Here is an 18665-nt window from a genome sequence, read left to right as displayed (position 1 = left end):
AATATTACTAATATAATATTACACTAATTAATCGTCCACTAGTTTTATAAACACCGACTTAATACTGATTTTATTTAGCATAATCTTTTAAGCACCTTTTTTCTTCCATCATAATGAATTCAAATATATTTAAATGAATGCGGAGGCAGAGATAATTCAACGATTTCGTATTACTCGATCAACTCCAGTATATACGTACAGTAACCGACCTTACCAGACAATTTTCAGTGTAAAAAAGGAAGGAAATTATTAGAATCACTGTTACTCTTTACAAACGAATTCAATGGACAAAGCGGCAAATTTTATGATTGCTTTACTCGATTCTCATTTGCCTAATTGACGTTGAAAGGCGTTTGAAATTGTGCGATGCCCACTTGCGTTGCCAAGTGTTCCAGTAAAATCATGACATAAGTAATGACGGTGATAAAGTGGTTTTACACCATATACCGAGAAAAATCATAACAAATTAGTTTTGATAGTTTTTTATGCTTTAAATTGTGTTTTTGCGTTTTTACAATTAGTTATATTAAAGATATTTAAATGTACTTCTAAATTAATTACCGCTTAAATTCGTACATTCTTCATAATTTTTTAAAATTTATATAATGATCGTAATTGCACTCTCATGTTAAGTACTGTTTTCTTCCCTTTTTATGATTAATTTTTTTATATTATATAAATATATAGGCATTAATGTGTCAAATTTCTTCATCTCTAGATTTTTTTTGCCAGCTTTGCTATTTATTCACAATTAAACAATTCTGGTAAATTGCTCATAGAAATAAATGTAACAGTTTTTTTATTACATCTTATATTAGATATGCTTAGTAAAATCTTAATTTACAAATTAATTCATTACTATTGTGCTGTTGTACTTGCATTAATACATAGGCAAAACGAGTGTGGGATCATCAATCAATCATATATTTCACAACTTAAAATTAAATTATTAAGCTAAAATTAAGTGTAACACTTATTCACTATTTCCTGCGCTTTTTATTATTTAGCAGCGTTATTTCATGTTTTAAGCTAAAATGGTGGATAACTTTCTAAATTAATTTGATTTCGAGGTCATTGTGCAGTTTTTCGTTGGTTACGTAGCGATAAGCATTGGTAATTAATCGAAGAACTTCGTTTTCACAGAGTTGGATAATTAGTCGGTTTGATGTTTCAGTAGAAATCGCTAACTGCATCCCAGAAGTCCGAATAGGTTTTACGTATTAATACGTATAACATTTCTTACGAGGATAATTTAAAAAAAGTGATTTCGAGAATTACCAAATAAATTCGTAAGATATTTCGTAGATTTAGTGATGTAAGTTTTTATGTATGGTATTAACAAGTATTTACCTACGAATCTCAATTGTAATTAAATAAATCAAGAGATTTATGATAAAATAAGATGATATAATATGATCGTATGATATGATAACGATGAAATATTAAAATGGTTCACTATTATGTTAACATTGAAATACACCAACTTTTGGATACTGAAGAATGATGTAGACTCATAAAGAACTCTTTGAACTTGTGTAGTAATTTAATTAAAAGGTAAATGATATCTTATTTCTATAGATCATATTAGTAGAATACAGGCCTCTTAATGTTCAATAAAAGTTTTTTAACTTAACATGTCACATCGTAAGAATACATATTGTTATTTGTTAAGAATTTCTATTTTACTTCTTTCTTTTGGAGAAATCTGAAGAGTATATTTTAGAAGCACACAATAACGCAGAATTTGAAATCAAGTAAACAAGTAATTGAATTTGTAAGTTTATAACGTTATGTTACATTTTAAAAAAATCGAGAAAATGTAGATGGAAATTTATACATGGAAAATGTTACTATATCTGCCGACTCAACACATTCATCAGCTATAAGAGAAACACTTTTCACAAAGAAGCCAAAACCATATCGAGTCTTGAATCGCCCCAAAGGACGAAGACTTTTCAACACAGTATGTGTATGCTATTCAAAATTTTATTTGATTGAGTTATTCAGTCTGATTGAAGGTGATTTTTGTTTTAAAGTGCTGACATGAAAAATTTACTATTTTAAAAAGCAATAATAGGATTTGTTTACTTTACTTTTCTAATTATTCAGATATTTCGTCTTTGGATAGGGAATTAATAGTAATCTCAAAAGATCTATCATTTTCTCGGCGAAAAATGTAAACGTAACCACAAAGATATGAAAATATAGTGGCTGGCATACATACTATTATATATTGACGGGTAAAACATTCTTATAGTTATGCTATTATAATTAATAACACTGTAATATTTTCATAATATGTATATATTATTTAAATTACAAATAACTTTTACATATGTGATGTACCCTTTCCGACAAATTTAGTAATATCATTTCGATTTCATAATTAACATTCAACGATTTGTAAAATATATTATAATTTATACTAATAAAATGTCAGGATCGGTCCTTGTAAAAAATGTATTAATTATGCTATTTTGAATATTGTCGTCAACAAGAACTTTAATAACAGAACCTAATTAAATAGCTCAATTTTTCTGTTCTTTTTTCTGATAATCATTTTACTGAGTTCGAAAAATATTTCATTTACTAATTCATTACTCTTGAAATATAATGCATTAATAAATATGTAACTGTATATAATATATATTTTTTATTGTCCTTCATAATGACGTAATAAAATAATATTAGTTTTAACTGCTTTTACATGATGTCATGCCTTTAAAAAGAAATATTTTGCATTCATGTAATATGGATGGGTCATAATAAACCGTAATTTCTTGAAATTGCTTTGGGGTTTTTTTGCATGTTCTCGTCACTTTCAGGACATATTTCAAGTAAATAGACAATACGTTAACTGGTATGCATATATAATATTATGCAACTAAAAATAAATTAAATGTAGAAATCACAACATTGTGTTTGAGTTATTTAGCTTATAGTTGAAGTAATAACAAGAGATAAATCAGTACAAGAATGCCATAAGGTTATGTGTCATTAGGCTTACAAAAATTCATTATTTGTTGGAAATTAATTTAAGATATAAATAATATAATTTCGATTACATAAATAATATAATAACAAAAATACAAACTGTAAGGATGAGCTATTGAAAGTTTGAAAACACCTCTTTAACAATCAGTATTGAGATGGACAGATGATATAAATTCAACATGAAAAATGTTTTTGCAAACCATATAAAGGTATCCGAAAAAAAGTTATTTTATTGCTAATATGTTATTTTAGTAAAAAATAATTAATATATAAATAGCTATAGTGTAAACTATAGTTATAAGTTATTATAATTTTATAATTGAGGAATACATATTGATGCATTTTCTCGCACTCGTCTTGCTTGTGAATTAATCCAAGTACATAGGTAATAATTTAATTGTAAATTAAGATTGTACTAAGCGTATCTAATAATGATGTTATAAAAAAATATTTGCTGGTGATGCTATTGTATTGCAATTCATAAAAGGGCCAATTTTGAGTATCCACTAAATAATATAATCTATGATAAGAATATAAAGGGTTTTAACTTATACAATACATTACTTGAATTGGTAAAATGAAAACTTAATAATTAAAATTATATACAAATACACGGGTATCAGTCACATTTGGTAATACATTTCCAATAGACTATTCGAAAAGAACTGCTAATATGTGATATTCTTGCCTTCAAATGTTCCAAAACCAAATACTCAGGAATATTACTTCACTGGTTTATATATTCAAAACCATTATAGACAGCAACTCTTCATAGAAAACATTTGTAAATCTAATGTAATTCAATGAATGAAAAATTACATTACATTACAATCACCCTAATATTGCTAGAAATTGTTTAACATCAAAAAAAATTTCGAGTAATTTCTATATGGATTTTAGCTATACTAACTTTTTTATAAAATTTTAGCTATCGTTCTGTCGCCTTGATCACTGCAAAATATTTTGCATTCCCAAAAAAACACTGCCCAATTTAATTATTACAGCAAAAAAATAATTACACAACAGATTTTGCTGTGGTAAGAAACCTAAAGGTAAAAAGTCATGGGTTATTCTGGGAGAACCATCCAGATCGACATTAAAGCGGAATATCAGTGGTCATGATGACCAAGTCTCGATGTGCATATGATGGGATCAGTAATAAGTAATGTTTTACGAACTGCTTAATCTGAATGAAAATATGTATTCAAACAAATTGAACGGTGCATTGTTGCAAAAAAACCACATTCGATTTGACAACGTTCGATTACATCTTGCAAAAGTTGGGAAGGATAATACACTGTTACAATTCGAATGGGAAGTTCTGTCGCAACCATCACCAGACAAAGCGTCTTCTGGTTACCACTTTTTCATATCAATGTAGCATGGCTTGGTTGGCACACAGTTTCGAAATGCTGATGAAGTGCGAAGATTGATTAATGATTGGACCGCTGCCAAACTAGTGTCATTCTTTCGATTTCGTATGTTCGTATGAGTATCGCTATGTTGCCAGATATATGAAAAAAAGTTGTAGAAAGTGATGGAAAACATTTTGATTAACGTATATTGTACTAATTTTTATCAATAAATATCTTTATAAAGTGAAAAAATTATCGGAGCAGAAGCAAGCACCTAATAGTTTTTACAGTGAATAGAATAACATAAAAATATAATATTGTAATATGAAAATGTTATATTATTTACGATTATTTAAATGTCTTTAATTCTTATTCAGGAAAAATGGAAAAGACTGTTTATCAGATCATATGACATCCCTTTGAACAAATGATAACTGGACGGAGCAATATGACAAACTTTTAAGAGTTAAGTATGTATTCACTCGTTTTATAAGGTGCATTGCATAATGCCGTCAAACAGTCGCTTTGTTTGGGTTTTCAATGATTGACTCAAATGTATCAGCTGTAGCACTCTGCAGCAAATTCAGAACAAGGACTTTGAACTAAGTGGATGACTTATTTTTAAACTTAGTTGAAACTTGACATAAGTATCCATAAACCATAAAGCAAAATTCAAGGTCTCATAATTCCACATTTTCAATGTGCCATCGAAGTTATTATCTTTGTAGCGTTTAACCCAATTTTTGCATGTTGGAGGTTTTTATAAAAAAAAATAAATGCATCTTACAATAGACTTTTAATTGTTTGGATTGCTCAGTACAATCTTAAATTACAAATAATTTATTACTACTGTTCTGTTGTATTTATATTAATACACAAACAAGGCGAGTACGGGATTAAGACATCGGTATGTATTTCCCAATTTTTTAAAACACATATTTAATATTATTTATATAATTCCTATTTCTGCATTTTGGGCAAATGAGATAATATATAAACAACTACACTTAAATGAATAATACAGTATTAATACAATTAATTAGTCCCTATTCTCGGATATATATTCGTCAATATAAATGATGCGAATTGTATTCATTGATTGTATATTATATTTCAGAGTCCCCTTTTTGCAAAACTACAGTTTTTGTGAAGTATTGCTACCTACTGTTCAACGTGGGATACGATTTACGTTTTCCGGTTAGTCTAAGAGCTAGTAACGTTTTTGAGAGATAATTTCAGGTAAGCTGATCTTTTGATATATCATGTCTTTCACCCTCTCGGTCAGCACCCGGTCCATCTGGCTGGCGGTAGGGGTTGCGTTTACCAGTGCGCAGCGTAAAATACTCAATTTTTAAATTAATTAAGAATAAATAATTTTTTTAATGATTTTAACGAATTCCACTGACTATTCCAAAAACATTTTTTACTCAACTTGGTGAGGTGGTGTCCGTTATAGAATTTTAAACTCTTGTCTATTAATAAAATGATATAAATTAAAAACTCATGTCGTAGAGAGGTTCAAACCAGTGACAATCGCATCAGTAGGATGACAGTCGCGTCGTTTTGACTACTAAGCTAACTAACCGACAGCATTATATTTAAACTTAGAAATTCTTCTTGGAGAGAGTAAAGTAAAAAAATACATTGATTTAAATATTATCGTTCTGCTATTAATGTATTGAGATAAAATATTATTATGTCATCTTGTTATTAAAGAATTCCATTCCCGTTATCTACTATTGATTAAAGCTAATTTATACATTTAAATTATGCATCGAATTAACTTCTGGTAAGCTCCTCGATATATAAATTAAGAGTCGTTTATTATAATATCACTTTAGAGAACTTTCATAATTATTCCGACAGATTATTAATATCAGATTAATCGAACATATCTTGGGGAAAACGAGTGAACGAAGACAAGCTCGTCATTTATGATCATTATAGCGAATAATTACAAAATAACATGACATTGGTGCTATCAAGTTACCTGTTGCTGAAATGGATTGATTGTCTCGTAGATTATGCCGTCTATATTTATTTACTGTTGGTGAACTAGTTGGGTGGTATCAGAAAATGAAATCAGAAGCTTAAAATTTTGCAATAATTGTGAAACGGAATACGATTTTTATTTAATAATTCTATTTATATTTGTATTTTATTTACATAGTGTGTATCGATAATAATTCACTACTTGCACACTTGTGTATGCTAGTGTAACTTAACACTTTTCAGTGAAAGAAATAATTGGTTTATAACCAAAATTGGAACGATACAGCGAAGATTAGCTTTACCTCTGCGCAAGGATAACATGTAAGATAATGAACCATTCCACATTTCCATGAGAATTCTACTTCCGTAGAAGATTTAACTACCCTAGACTTTACCCACTTTCTATTGATATCCAGCTCATCCCTTCCCGTAGTCATACCAAATTCCTGCGAGTCACCAACACCTCTCACTGAGACAACAGATAATCAACTTAAAAAAGCAAACCAACAAATATTAATATATACCAAAATACGTTTCTCATAAATTCTACTGACTACACCAAAATATAATCCTACATCTATATAACTTTATAATCAGACCCAAATTTGATGGTGTTTGGTTTGGTGTTTCCTGTATAAGACCTCCAGTTATTTAAACATTCGTTCCCTCTACTCCTTTGAATTACTTGGGTATCTATTACCGGTCCACTCTTCAATGTCTTGTCGCTGGTAAACCTCTTACCCAAAGATGCGCTAGAATTTCTTTTAAGGCCGCCACAATAATTATATCCTTTCTTATAGGCAACTTAATTCTTCGCATCACCCATTTATCCATTCCCTCATCATCGGCATATATTTCTACTCCACCTTTTTCCTATCCTTTTTTATAAACACCTCTCATCTAGAGTACAATAAACGGAATTTCGGCTCGTATTTTTCTGTCTCGTTTTGTGTGTCTCAACTTCTTTAACATTCGGCCTCTCCAAATACACCAGAATTTTCGCTTCTTAGTTGTTTTGAAACTCCTCATTCCCGCCCTATTAAAAGCCATTCAATTATAAGGAGATCTTGGTGAATGGCTGATCTGCATCCTATGACTTTCATCATACTTATGTAATATTCATTATCTGGTAACAGTTTGAGTCATACCAATATGTTATGTTATGCTGAATCTAAATTGAATGATATGCTCCAGCTGAGTTGAAACCTGTTGCAAGATAAATTGTGGCCAAGAAAACATGATTTCTTTCTATTATCCTCTCCAAATACAGACTTTGCCAGATCACTCTTAATCGACTTATGCTGGGATATTGGAAATTGATCAACTCATTTAGTAGATTTATTCACATTTTAAAACTTACTTTACTTAATAAATAATTAATCTTAATCCACTTGCCCTTTTACGGTTTATACTCATTTCTTGTGATTTATCTCATCTGCACTTACTCTATGTATCTAATTTTAATGTTTTTAATTAGCTATAGATAATGTCCCTTATTTTATATGCTTAATCATATAATAATCATAGCTTACTTATACATCTCTAAATAATATATTTGTTATGGCAATAAAACATAATACAATAAAATATGTTTAAAAACATACACAAATAGATGACATCACGCCCTAACCTAATAGCCCCATCTTGAAAACGACACAAAAGAAGTTAAAAAAGTTACAGCAACTTTGGTGAAATAACTTTTCTTATATTCAAAATAATGGATAAACGAGTATTAAATAGTTTTTCCGAATTTCTAAATCAAATTTGCCCAGATTGACACTCTATGGACAGAGTTTTGGCTTAAACGTAGAAGTGATTGAATAAGATGAAAACTATTTTAAAAGCAAAAAGTAATCACTATATGTGCAAATGCATATGAATAATCACAGTTTCAAATAATCAGAAATATAAAGAAGTGACTTCATTCGATTTTATTAAAAACCAGAGATTTCAAAAAATAAACCTAAATATAGTTATTGTAAAGTGCTTATGTCTTGAGAATATTTGAAAGGTTAAAGGATTTTCCTGTCTATGTTGACAATGACACAATGATGTGTTGTTAATAGCATTGTTACTGGATGATTACATATTTTTTTATAATTATTACTCTTAGTAGTTCCACAATCTAAGTATTTGTTATGTTTAAATGTAGAAAATCATTTCATTAATTGATCTCCCGTATAAAGTATTATTTTAATTAATTAGTCTTATTTTAAATCTTATTCTAAAGTTTATATATGTACAATAATCAGATCGGATGGAGTTAGACGTTTGAGTCTACGCACTTCACTGTCACTTCGCATATTTAGCTGATACAATGACGCTTTTTTCAATATACTTTCACACAAACACTTTGAATTACATTTGTTATTGGTTCTAGATGAATATCGCGTTGTATTACTTCATGTGAAGCATAGTACGAAGCATCGACAACGGCACACAACACTTTATTTTGGAACCTTTGTATGATATATTATATTTGCTAGCGGTTCCCCGTAGTTGGATTCCATATGACCAAATAGGCTTGAGTATAGATTTATAGAATAATGTCTTGTTATCTAATGATAACTTGGATTTGCGCCAATACATTTGGTAGAGATGATTACATGACGATTTGTTGAACAATCCATGTTGACTATGTCATTCTAATCATATTTTTCATTCATTGTTGATGCACTTAAATTGTACTTATTTTTTTGCTTTATACTTTTCTAAAGGAAACGTACCTAATTATATCCCAAAATTTGATTAAAACTACAAATCTGTAAAAATAATAAACGAAAAATGCTGGGAAATATATTGTTCGTTAAATGCAAGAAATATATATAAGGATGTATTTGTTTTATCTTAATTTTTTGTTGATTATTTTTCTATATAAATATATTTTTACACATTTAATCAGATATATCAATAAGGCTAAACAATTAACTAAGGTCATAAACATAATACAAGGCTGCAAGGAACCCACATCGCTACCTCTAAAGTAAATCATGAGATATTTTAGCCTTAATGTGTTATTAGTTCTGTCGATGCTAATGGTGTTCAATTGGTGTTTATGTGAATTGATTTTATGGCGCTGATATACCGTAATGTCTTATCTCATATTGTGGAACATGGTTGTAGAATAATTAATTTATCTGTTTGGGCTGTTTTAATGTGTTACTAATAGAAATAAATTACATACAGTACATAAACTCATACGATAAGTAGCATGAGTGTTGAAAGAATAATGGTTGTTGGAATTTAATATTTGTTATTATTAAGAGTCAATTTCTGCATATTTTATTTGAGAAAAGAATATATAACAATAAATTATTTTTCGTAGAATTTACAATTTTAACATGAAAAAAATACCCTTGAAATGCAGTCACCATAATTTAATCACCAACTAAATCACAGTTTAGTAATGAAAAATTAGAAGGATTACCCGATGATGTGATACGTTCCAAATATTTATGAATGATCTCAAATATAAATATAATACACGTAGAATGGAAGAATAACATGTTTCAGGTTATTATATTAGCTATTATCGTATATTAATTGGACAACTAGTATTTAAATATTAGGTGCTTGCATGTATTCTTTTTTGATAATTACATCTTACATTAGGTATGATCGGAATGAAGGATAATCTTAATTTACAAATTAATTTATTACTACTGTTCTATTGTACTTGCATTAATAGAAAGATAAGCAATACATCAGTATGTATTTCTCAAATTAAAATAAAATTAAACTACTTAAGGTATAGTTAATAATATACTTATACACTATAAAAGTTCGTGCGGTTTGGTTCGCTTTTTCTGTGTGTTCCTAAGGGGGGGAAATGCATAGGCAGGAATCTTCTCTTAGAAGAAAGACTTCCTATTTATACAAAATAGACTGTTATGAGAGGAACTCATGTCAGCATACATATCACTAAGAACTTCCCATTCCAACGTCCAATTAGGACATCAGCCCGGTATTGCCCTGGAGTGATTTACGGTACCCGAAAACCGAGAAACCGTTTTGGGGATCGAGAGCCCTATGCAGGTTCAGACTGCCGTGTCTATTTATTGTGGATTCCCCGTTAGTTTTTTCTAGAAAAATATTTTTCATCTCCTACAACTTTTCCCATCTTCCTTGCAACATGGCGATATCGTGTCGAATATTAATGATCGCCATATTTTCGTATTTCTTCAGCAATCGTCTGCCAGCCAACCTAGGCTGCATCAGAAAGTGCTAGGCCTGGTGAGTACTCTGGGTGCGGCAGAGATTCAGTAGTCATCTATAGTTGCATTCGTTTTAGCAACTTGTAATGCAATACCTTGTACATAAGTACTTTGCTGATCCCACTATATGCACACACAGCAGAGCGCTTGAAGACATCATAAGTTTCTAAACATAATAATAAATCATTTAATAATATAAAATCATTGAATTTAACAGTTAGGTTACGTTGTTTAAGAGCTGTTTACAAAATACATACAATTAACTAATATTATATCATCATGCCATTTCTCATAAGCGAACATATTGTAACTGAATAAGAATAACGATAGGAAAATAATTAATTAGTTACATAATTATTAATGCCATGTATCTTAGTATAGATGAAAATTTATCATTCGTCACCATTAACAGAGTTTGCATACATGATTATACCACAGTCTCAACATACTTTCAGAACCAATCAGATGTAAAATATTTGTATGTATATTATTGTATTATGTTGTCTTATAAGCAATGCGTAATTATATCATTAAAAGTTAAATGTCAAAGATTAAACGTGACACTAATGTTATTCATAAGGGATATTTAAACAAGTTATTTTCTGACAACATTGCTTTTATCGTTAGTTTACTAACATACCTATTAAGTATGTTTTATTAAATTACTAGAAGACTTAAATTTTAGTGGTTTAATGTGTTAAGGTATAGAAAAGAATCACATCTATCATTAGCTTATAGAATTACTAAATATAAGAAGTTTCATCGTTATAATTATCAATCCGTAGAAGACGTTTGGGGAGAGATTCTTTACCAAATCCAGCCAGTATCGACAATTTTCAGTCTCCATGTGCAGATCGCTCTCTATGGTCTCGATTAATGTATTAATTAAAGCTGCCCTCTGCGTCTTCCATCAAAGATTCATTCCGCCACAGAAGTCTGTGAGGAATTCGTCCACCTTTCATTGGAAAGACGTGTTCAAGCCATTGCAATCTGCATCTTTGGATTTGTTTAAGCATACCCTAGCTGAGTTTAGTTATGTTAGCTTGTGCTTCACAAGGTATTGGAATACAGTGTCATGTACTAGAAAGTTATTTAATGAGGCAACTAACAATAGACGTAAACACCTGTCATCAGATATCCCGATAATCAAACTTTCCTAATGTGATAAGTTAGTTGTTGGAATAAAATTAACTGGAATAATAAATACCTGTTGAAAATGGGTGTTATAATATATAATATATATGTTAAGTCATATAATCATATGTGAGTACATACAATATGTGTTTTCATCGTGCCATGCATCGTAACAACAGCTACTCGATATGATTTATGCTTAAACCAAACAATTACCAATTATAGTTTGTAAATATGTAAAATTCGTTTTAAACTTGGAGTGGACTTTTTCCTTATTTTATCCTAGTTAAATATATATAAAATGCTGTCTGATGCGTTGGAATATGTAACCAAATCAGTTTATAAAAACCGATTTGGGTTGGTGCTAATGAGCCATGTTGCCAAATGTCTGCAAAATTCTTAAAAACCTTACTGATAATAATTAGAGGTTATAAGCCGGAAAACCTTGTAAACCAAAAATTAAATTTGATGCGGCAACTTTGCGACTTGTTTTTTTTGGTGATATCTTGGTGAGGTGTATTGGCTATTTGTTTGGACGGGCTATATATAATACGAACTTTTACTATAACAAGTTAAAGATATATAAAATATAAAAGAGGAAGAATGAAAATGTTATCACTGAAAGTTATCATGTTTGGTTAATATAGAAGAAGAATTAGGTGTCTTCATGGAACAGCTTTTAAGTAGACCTTTAAGGCAGTTTCAAAATGTAGAAAAGTGTTGCCTTGTTGCAAAATTACTTTATTGAAAATATGAAGATTTCAGTAAGAATCGGTAGTTCCGAGAACAGAGCCGAGTCAGAACATTCTAGCTGAACAGTGTATTCTTGCAATGTCTGGCCGAGTATTACTATGAAAGATGATGATGATTTAGAAAGGTTTAATTTTTTTGTAAACATACTTCATAATTTTTATCTACATTAGGTTTTCCAAAAAGTCCAGCATTATCTTCGCAAATAATTTTGAATTTTATATAAAAGCCCTGTTTTTTTTACTCAAAAAGAAAACTATATTAAGAACGGCGATTTTAGCGTTGAATACATGCCAAGAACTGATATTATACGATAATTGGAATATAAAAATTATAGGCTAATCGTTACCTTAAATATAACACAAAATTTGAATACAAGTTCGAGCTCATGCGTGATCTGTTAATAACAAAATTGTATTGTCTACTGTGATGGATAATATGGGCAAATATACGACTAAGTTTCTTTTATACAGAATAACGCTTATGGCAATGTTGCAAAAGTCTTAAAATATTATTTAGAAATGCTCAAATGGGATATAATTTCAAGGGTTGCAGCATGATTTGGTAAGTCACCACGTTACTTCTTTCACAAAAATAAAAAATTGAATTCCTGAATCAGCAAAGGGGTCGTCTCAAAAAAGGAAACATTTTCAACACTGAATTAGAAAATTTCCAGAGAGAGAAATGTGGTGAGAAAAGAAATATGGTTACCAGTCGATACTTAGTTTTTGCCAAAATATATCGTTTTTTTTTTTTTGGACACAAGGTGGCCTGAACTCAACCAAATATTATTAAAATTAATCTATAATAAAACCACCTTTATATATTATACAAATATTTGATGGTCTAAGCTATTATCGCAAATTTTATATTTCAAGCTTTTTTGCGGAAGCATGTTTCACTTAAATAAATTAAGTAATGTTTCATCTTATCCACTGTCTGTTATTGTAAACCACTTCTGTATATGGCATGACAACACGACTGATGAAGCGATAACATCAGATTAGCCTGGTAGTAATATTTTAAAACTTCTAAATCAACATATAATATTTCTCAGGTCTAACGCATGATAATTATGCATCTTGACATTAAGTCTGTCGGTGGCTCGGTAATTAAAATTAATTGATTTTCTACGTATATCAGGTATGTCTCTTCGCATTTGTACTTTTTCTGTTCGGTCGGTGATGGTAACAAGAGTTGAAATATAGCTATTTACTGTTTTTAATTGGTGTATATGTTTCGTATCATTCATTTTATCGTTTATGTTAATAGCTTTCTCATTAGCATACTAATTATTGATTGTCATTTTTTATAGTCCAGTTATTAAAAAAATATAATACCACGAAATAATAAATATGTTTTTATTAAAATTAAGATTGACAAACAACTACGATATTTGTTTTGTATTTTTTATATTATTCTAAAATGTTTGTGCAAAATTGCCAAGATGTCAGCTATTGAAGGCAACTTTACTTTACGATTTAGAGACAGTTCAGCACTTTCGGTGTTTGTGCGATATATTTTAATTCAGCATACTATAATATGACTAATTTCACACCATTATGCTTATTAAGACACTGTAGGAGATTCAACAGTTTTTAGGATTCAATTCTTATCGGAAAACGTTGTTTAATTAATGCGCGAAATTCTTTTTCTTATCAAAAACCATTGTAATTTGTAAACTAATAGTTGGAATGACGGTAATATGCAGAAATCATATGGTTTGTTGACAGTGGTATTGTCTATATGTCAGTCTGGAGACTTATGCGACAATTGTAACACTAGGAGGAAAGTCCCTCGGTTTTGGTCACTGCAATTCTAAGCCAGCTGCGTAGTTTAAACTACGGGAAACAAACAATAATAAATAATTTTTGAAAGTGATTTTATTTTGTATAATATTATTCGGTAATAGTACTTTTGTTACTATTTACTACCGACTGTTTCAGTCGTGTACTTTTAGTTACTGTTTTTTTACCAATGACTGTTTCAGTCGCTATATTCGGTCCGACTGATCTTGTTACTATTTACTATCGACTGTTTCAGTCGTGTACTATTAGTAATTGTTTTTGGTTCTACTAGTTTCATTCAAATGATTTTTAACGTTCTGGCTCTGTCGTCCCAGCCGTGACCTTGACAGAAATGTACCTAATTTATGCTTACATAGATTTATATATAATATATATAGATTTATGATTTTTTTGGTAGTTTGCTTGTAAATAACAATATATTTTATGTTAATATAGCAGCATTTTGGAACGATATTTTTCAAGATTGTTAATGTAATAGTCCAATAATTAAAATTAAAAGTAATTCTACTTCGTTTAAAACGTAATTATTAATTGCATACTGATGATAATAATATTCAGCAATTATTTTTTTCCTTTTCTTTTTTAAAGTTAGTACGTGAAGGAATGTGTTCATCTCCGTCTCGCTTATAGTACTGTTGGAAAAAATAAGCACATAAAATGAACTGCTCCAAGCAATTATCTCCGTCCTTTCTTCTTTCATACTTTATACAGGAAAGGGTTCGTACATCTTCGTCTGACATCACCAATTGAAAAAAATAGTCAAACCGTGCATTTGACTGAAAATAGTAATTACTATTTCCAATCGTTAGTTTTTTCAAGTTTTTGACTTGGCAAAAATTGGAATTGGGGTTTGATATTGTATGTTGTAAGAGAAGTTTTGATGCACTTGCTATAGCGCCCGGATTATGCCTTGCCAGACTACCATTTGTTCCAGTCTCTGCAAAAGTATTTTAATATATCATAATATCATAATATTTTAATAATATATCTGACTTGAAGCTGACTTCAAAAGGTACTGAAAATTATTTGGTTCAGTTTCGAATTTACAGAAATAAATAGGGTTTTAGCAAAGGATTAGCTTTTGAAATATATCTTAATTAAAGTTCGCTTTGAATAATGTAGAAACGTCGAAATTATTTTTCTCCAACCCATTATTTACATACAACTTGTCTAACTGTTGTAATAATTATTTGATTTTCTATTTTTACCACTTGATATTTCATTTTCTTGGAGGTGTTTATATCTTCGTTTTAGATATAAAGTCGTTCAGTACTTAATTGATGTAATAATTTAAATTAAAAATGTGAGCTTGAATAGAATCTAGTAAATGTTAGTGCTTTCTGAAATCCAAACCTTCAAAACTAAAAATATGTACCTTTCGAGTATTCTTCAGGAGATAAATGAGTTTAAATTAAGTAGCCTTTCTATCTACTATTCTAATTAAAGATGAATATTTTTTATATACTTCTAATAACCGCTAGTTAATTTCTAATGGTGTTATACTTCCTAAAAATAATATTATTATTGCATGCCATTCGATTGTCTATTGGAAAAAAATTATAAAAAAAAGTCAATTTTGAACAGCTGTTGATAAAAGTTTATACATAGAAAGTTTCCATAATGAATCTAATAATAGCAATTTTACAAATCACTGATGACAACACTTACAAACCTATTAAAGCAGCAAATTGATTATGTCATATATTTGATTTTATTTGTAGGCTATAATTTTGAAGTTTTTGATAACAATTTGTCCTTTTCAAATATTTGTGTATATTGAATTATACTGACCAAAATTAGACGCTATACTAAACAGAATACACTTTTTGAAATTTCAAGTATAATATTTTTTTATGCAATATATACTATTTTAATTATAATAAGTCTACAAAAGACTAGATTATTTTTTAAGATTGTGACTTAACCGCCTTGACTCGTTTAATCCATGCTTTTAAACTGTTCTCTATTAATTATAGTGAAGAATATTACAGAGTGGAACAGTAGAAGAGTCAACAAAGAAACATTACTTCTGCACCTTTGATGGGGAACAGTCCATTAGTTTTGATATCACTTTGTGTATCTTAAACAGAAATAGAATTAGAGAGAGAATGTATGTTGATCGATAAGTAATTCAATAAATTGGGAGTCGATGAAATTATCACTAGTTTCTTTCCACATACAACACCTTATTCTGTTTATTGATTTTTAGGTGCGATATTATTAGACGTGGGTCTATATAATTTTCATAAAGATTTGATAAACAACAAGAGCGGATTGTTATCACATTGAGTCTTGTATTCTTATAAAATTTTATTCGAAGTAGATTTTATTTATATATCATTCAACTTTAATTGTTTTTGAAATTATTATTGTAGCGGCCTTGAGGCATGTCGAATTTTACATCGTGGAATAACGGTCAACAAAGTACCCAGAAATATAATCCCAGATGTTGAACACGGGCGGGGTGCCTGCAGCGACAACTAGAACACGATAACGAATAGCTGGAAACCCCGAGACGTTTATCTGGGATGTTATTGTAGGGTATTTCGATCATTCGGAACCAACATCGTTTGGTTTAGACGTGCCACCATCGACTGCCCAAGCCTCATCACTAGGTAACGCCGCTGTCATCCGTTTTACCTATTTTGTATTTTATACATTTTTTATATTGCCAATAAATAACGGTCACATAATGTAAACACCAATGTTTCATTTCGCTTTACCTCCATTCACCGAGCCATATAAAATTTACCCTAAAGTGGTGACACCGATGTGATCTTTCAAAATTGGGTTTGGACTCGTGAATGGAGGGTACGTGCAACATGGTGCATTTTGTGTGGCCGTTATATATTTTTTTCATCATTTTCAATATTTTTAACACGATTCTTTTTCGATTTTACTTCTGTTCCTTCAACATTACATTCATTCAAACATTTGTTCCTCATTAAATTTTATTTTAGTGCTGGAACAATTAACCTTAAATTTCATTTCATTATTTCCATTTAATTTTTTTAAAAAATTTTGTCCAAATTTTATTTTTTCACAATCTCTTTCGGCGCTATGTTTAAATCATAATGTCTTCCTTCGCTCTCCGTCATATTGGCAGACATTTTGATTTGAAAGGTTTTGGGCAGCTTCGGTCGGATACCGTCGTTATTTGTTTTTTCTCAATTACCGTAACGTATGTGACTCCAGAAGCTAGGTACCGATTGCAGTCACCGTAGACACGTCATGTCTTCGCCGAGGTATCAGAATTGCCAACGTCTCGTCGTCGAAGAAAATAAGCTACCATGTCGTCGAACAAGCGCACCTCCCTCAGTGTCGATTACGGGAGCCCTGTCCGAAAAATAGATTATTTTCAACGTCATCGATAGACTACATTTAAGTGCCAAAGCGACGATGAAGCAACGGTATCTGTAGGACCGAAAGACATTAACAGCCGTACCAGATCGCAACCGTACCAACCACAACCGTTTTGATTTAGCATATTCAAATATTTAAAACTCTTTTGTAACGGCCTAGTGCCAGTAGCGACAACTAGAACACGATAACGAATAGCTGTCAACCCCGAGACGTTTATCTGGGATGTTATTGTAGGGTATTCCGATCATTCAGTAACCGACCATCGTTTGGTTTAGACGTGCCACCATCGACTGCCCAAGCCTCGTCACCAGGGAACACCTCTGCCATCCGTTTTATCTATTTTGTATATTCCACATTTTTATATTACTTCAATAAATAACGGTCACATAATGTAAACACCACTGTTTCATTTCGTTTTACCTCCATATCATTTACCCTAAACTATAGTCAATGTCCAACCTGATTTGTTATTTATCAAATATTCATTTGCTTGGCTAGTGAGTCAATTATTAATAGGTAAGAAAGGTTGACATTAAAAAAAAATTTGGATGATATAACGATATTTTGATAAATGTTTAATGAAATCGAATGAAACATATATTACGATTTGATGTGAAGAAGATAATATTCTTTCCTACAAAATTATTATATCCTCTTCAAGCGGTAAATTACAAGCCTTGGTATGGCTATTCAATTGTATTGTTATGTATGTTTTGGTTCTTTATATTCAATCTAAATCGATAGCCGATGACCATGAGACGGAACCCACATTAAGTAACCAATTAACCAGTTGAGTAGTTTTAAAAGTTAATACGCCTTATCTCTATTCCCATTACTTTTAGAAATTGTGTACATATCTATATTTATTAATTTAATATAAAGCTCTCTTTATAAGGTTTGTGGATATATGGAACTACTACCCTTTTCTATATTGAATATATTATATGCGTATATCGAATTTAAATATTTTCGAAATAAAATTGTCTTTTTTATATATCAATTTTTTGAAACGCCGTGTCATTGTAGTAAATTTATGATGCAATATTTTTTAATAT

At 30.1% G+C, this 18665-nt stretch overlaps 1 protein-coding gene and 1 pseudogene across 9 annotated transcripts in view; one reads left to right on the top strand and one right to left on the bottom strand.

Moving 5' to 3' along the window:
- Sulf1 (Extracellular sulfatase Sulf1) overlaps positions 1-18665 on the bottom strand; it is a 171657-nt gene that overhangs the window by 81460 nt on the left and 71532 nt on the right. The gene's annotated exons all lie outside the window — the stretch shown is intronic.
- Positions 6592-6690, top strand: LOC143194530 (uncharacterized; annotated as a pseudogene).

This window comes from Rhynchophorus ferrugineus, unplaced genomic scaffold, assembly GCF_030347505.1.
Source record: "Rhynchophorus ferrugineus isolate W39M unplaced genomic scaffold, kcgeb_rfMv2 rfM3, whole genome shotgun sequence".
NCBI classification, from domain to species: Eukaryota; Metazoa; Arthropoda; class Insecta; order Coleoptera; family Curculionidae; genus Rhynchophorus; species Rhynchophorus ferrugineus.
The sequence above is the reverse complement of the archived record's forward strand: the minus strand, read 5'-3'. Positions and strand labels throughout refer to the sequence as shown.